General features: G+C 32.0%; 1 non-coding gene across 1 annotated transcript; it reads right to left on the bottom strand.

Moving 5' to 3' along the window:
* Positions 1 to 2,904: 2,904 nt before the first annotated feature.
* TRNAN-GUU (transfer RNA asparagine (anticodon GUU)) lies at positions 2,905 to 2,978 on the bottom strand. Its single transcript has one exon. It is a non-coding gene; the product is annotated as a tRNA-Asn (tRNA).
* Positions 2,979 to 4,371: the final 1,393 nt, after the last annotated feature.

Genomic DNA, 4,371 nt, shown 5'->3' with positions numbered 1-4,371 from the left:
AGTTGTTATAATATAATTATTACGACTTTAAGCGACGGCAGATCTCTATGGCAGTAAATTATACCAGATGGGGTAAAAAACTGGCGCCGCGAGGTAGCGAGTCCACGCAACGGCACATGTCAAACATAAATTCTTTAAAAACGTACATTAATATACAGAAACTATAAAAAGACAACCCGCTGGTATGCATCCTCTCAATTCCTCTTAATATCTGATGACGGCGATAAGTTATGTATCCGAATTTAGATGTTCCCTTGCATTATTGGTTATCCATTTAGAAGCAACCGTTAGATCCTAAATGTTAGTAGCTCATGATTTTATAAAAAATCTTTTTCATCTAAATTTAAATTAGGCTAATTTTAGTTTTACAAGACTTTTCCCCCAAAAACAGGCTATCATTCGAAGATTTTCTCGGGATTGCATAAAAAGGACCGATAGTAGGCAACTGTGTTGCCACACTAGCCAAATGCACTATAATAGGTACAAAAACAATAAATATTCGATTACAATATTATGATTTTAGTATCTTAATGTCTATTTCCTCTGCTAACGGTACAGAAACAATGACAAAATAGATTCCATATTTCACTATAAAAGCACATTGAACATTACAATCAATTAACACGTGTAATTACTTACATAAACATATGTAGTATCTAGGTTACACAGCTGGCTAGAGTCGAGGTCTAATAGAATTTCATCGACCAGAGTGGTAAGGCATAAATCTAAGACAAGCGACTGGGCATCGGGCGGGCATCGCCAATGTCGGTAGTTTATCTGCTAAGATTTATACATACTGTACTGTATACAGATAATTACAATACATTGCTTATTGAATTAAATCAAATGGAATAGATATATAGTATATATATATATAGCCTTAGACAACTAAAGCAATAGAAACATTGATATTTCTAAAATACTAAAGTTACTGATTACCATTGACAATAGAATGCTAAATATTCGTTGTCTACATTTATTACAGAGAAGAAGAAGAGTAGATGAAAGGAATAATAAATATACCATCATTGTCTATGATCCTTAATTTGCATCTGCTCTATATAAGTGCTTATGTAATATAATTATTTCACTGTTACAAATTACATAAAAGAGACGTCAATAGTAGTTTAGTTATATTTTTCTTATTATCTAGTACGAAACAACGGTGCCGGAGTCGCTCTTGACGCGAAAGTGGGCGATAAATCTCAGCATTGTCGCCGGCAGATGGCGCTCGTGTCCACGTTTTTCCCGCCATAACTTGCCAGCGAAGAGGTTTTTGCTAACACCTGTCTTGTCCGGCACCCTTAGTTTCAAATCTTGTAAATTTTATGGATCAGTAATGTCATTTTTTATAATTAAAGCTAATTTTGTTCCGAATATAATTATTATGTTGAACTAGAGTAGAAAAGGGTGCGACCTATTGACATTTAAAATTTACATTTAAATATCTAAACGTCTTAAATATCTTGACAATAAAACGAAACAAAAAAAACATCCTGTATTCATAACCAGTATGATATCTTAAAAGGTTATTAAAAACGACTTTAACATTTTTTAATAACTTAATTTCTAAATACACATATTTGTACGACATTCTCAGTACAACTTAATCGTCCACTAATAAAATCCCATCTTCAAACCAAATTACATTTTGTTAATTGGGGATCGTACTGACGGGTGGTCCAATTAGTGTGATCACCTTACTCTTACCTTTACCTATTGTTAGAAAAAGAAAGCGATATTTACATTCCTTCGGTCGTCCGTCAGTGGCGTTGCGTATTAATTACTCGATAGCCATTTTGGACGCCATATTTGTTTTGGTCCTAATGAAATTGTGGTTGTGTCTTAATTTTGAATTATTTTAGTCAGTTTTACGACTGACTATAAAGTTACGGAGATTTTATGTTTATTGAAAATTGAATATGTTAATTAGGGAAGATATGAGATAGAATGGTATTTACTATTTCATGTTTAAACTAGCTGTCACCCGCGACTCCGTCCGCGCGGAATTAAAAAAAACTTAATTATTAGCTTATGTGTTCTTCCTGAATATGTTCTACATCGATGCCAAATTCATCGAGATCCGTTCCGCCGTTCTAGAGATACATATCCATCCATCCAAACATTCGCATTTGTAATATTAGTATTTTATTTATCATATATTCATGTAAAATAAATCTACTTTAAAAACTGATAGCTATTTTTTCGCGTAATGTTATAAACAAAACTTTAAGTCAAATCAAAATCAAATGATGCAAAAACAATTTTCTGTTCAATACTCCCTATCATACATCAAACAATGTCCACAAACAAACACAATTTTTCAGTTGAAAATTTGAAAATAATAGTATTTTTGTTATAAATTTAACTTAGTAAGAATATAAAACATCGTTTATCATTTTAAACCCCGTCTGGCGTATAAATTATATTTAAAACATAGGGCCCAAAAACCTCTGAATAACCTTATGACGGATGTTCGTGATAAATGGCTCGATGGTGTTGCCTAAAAGCATTGTATTTCTTTTTAATGCCCATTTTTAAACACTATAATAATGTAGGAAACATAATACCATAGTGATGTTTTCTTTTGATTTAATGCTATCGTAATTTCTTCTTAATATGATGATGCTTTGGTTTCGAAATTCCATTGTAATTGGCTTTTAGTTTAATCCAAAAAAAGATTTTAAGCGGCCAGTAACTATTACATCATTTTCTAAATTATTCACAGAATGTTATGTTTAAAAGTTAAATTCCACTACCGTAAAACTTATATAGCATCTGTGATTTTACAAAGAGAATGAAAGACGACGATATGTATTTGATCAGGTGTTTTCAAAGTGGGTTTCATTTAGTCAATGAATCTTAATTCTCTCATCACTTTTTGTTTTATTTTACAAAAATTTCCGCCCCCGGGTGGGCTCGAACCACCAACCTTTCGGTTAACAGCCGAACGCGCTAGCCAATTGCGCCACGGAGGCGATGATGAGTGATGCGAAATTTCTTATCACGTTATTTGTCTCATTATATTGGAAACCATCAAGTATTAGGAATGTCGAGTTATCAATGAGTAATTATCACAATTATTGGAAAGACCTTGGAGATTATAGCAGTTGCTGCGCGTAGGCATATTGATAAGTCGTCGCGAATAAGAAACAATTTTTAATATGGAAAGCATGCATCACTAATCAAATGGTAATCAATTAAACACACTAGACTTTATCGTGATCAGTAGATATTAAAAATCTTTAGTTATAAAGAGCTAACGACTAATAACCTTATTTCTATTATTTTAGTGTTAAAAATATCGATTTAAAAATAGTGATTACAGAGACACAAAATTAATTCATCTTAAAAGGTGGATAAAATTATGGATTTCGTTCTACCGTTATAGTCAAATAGTCGTTAATTAAAAAAAATGAGTCTTAGTTACTCCCGCACACATAAGTTATCATCCAGTGAAAGTCTCGTCAAAATTGATCCAATAGTTTTCGATATCACACACCAGTTTTATTAATTTAATAGATAAAACAATTTGTGGTAATCAAAATTGTTCTAATCGAGCAATTCGTAAGTTTATAATTATCGATTCAATAGTTCGGATCTGGAAGAGTAACTATTGGCAATTTAGCTTCACGATGTCGATTAATTTTCGCGATGCATAGAGTAATAAACACGCAGACCGTACAAAAGTTTGAGGAAGTGCAGTTAAATATTTTAATATGGAGTTTATTTGAAAATAAACAGTATCATTTTCGAAGGCAGTTTCTTTTAGAAAACACTAAATTATATAATTATTATAAACTATCTCAGTAAACATTCAATTAATTAGCCAAATACGTTTATGTTACAGCAAAGAGTAGAAATGAGTACTATAGAAACGTGTTGGGAAAAATATTATTAAAGTTACCTGTGTGGTTCAATACTCTTTGTTTTTATATAAATTCTATAAAATAATAATTTTAAACAATTATAGACTGGGCGTAATGCTTTATACTGAAACGTTTGGACTACGCGTGACGTCCGCTGTGTTTTCTTTTCTCACCACCAGATGGCGCTGTATATATAACATTTGGGTAACATAACTAAAAAATTATATTGCTATGAATTTGAAACAAATATCAATCGTTTAATATTATAAAATAGGTAATTACTTTAGAAAAAATCTACGTAGAATAAGTGCTCCATTTAAGTAGGCTACCATTATGCAAGAACTAATTTTATTCAAAAGTTTCTACAGGTCAATCTTTTACAGCCATTTCTAGATGCATATCCACTCCGCGTCGATGCCAAACGAACAATGGCTCGAACAATCAAAACTCTCCGCAACCGAGTTGGAAATGGACCAACTATGTAGTTTGAATTATGGACACC

The sequence above is a fragment of the Papilio xuthus genome, unplaced genomic scaffold, assembly GCF_000836235.2.
Source record: "Papilio xuthus unplaced genomic scaffold, Pxut_1.1 DF825752.1, whole genome shotgun sequence".
In the NCBI taxonomy this organism is placed as follows: Eukaryota; Metazoa; Arthropoda; class Insecta; order Lepidoptera; family Papilionidae; genus Papilio; species Papilio xuthus.
This window is presented reverse-complemented; position numbering and strand designations above follow the sequence as displayed.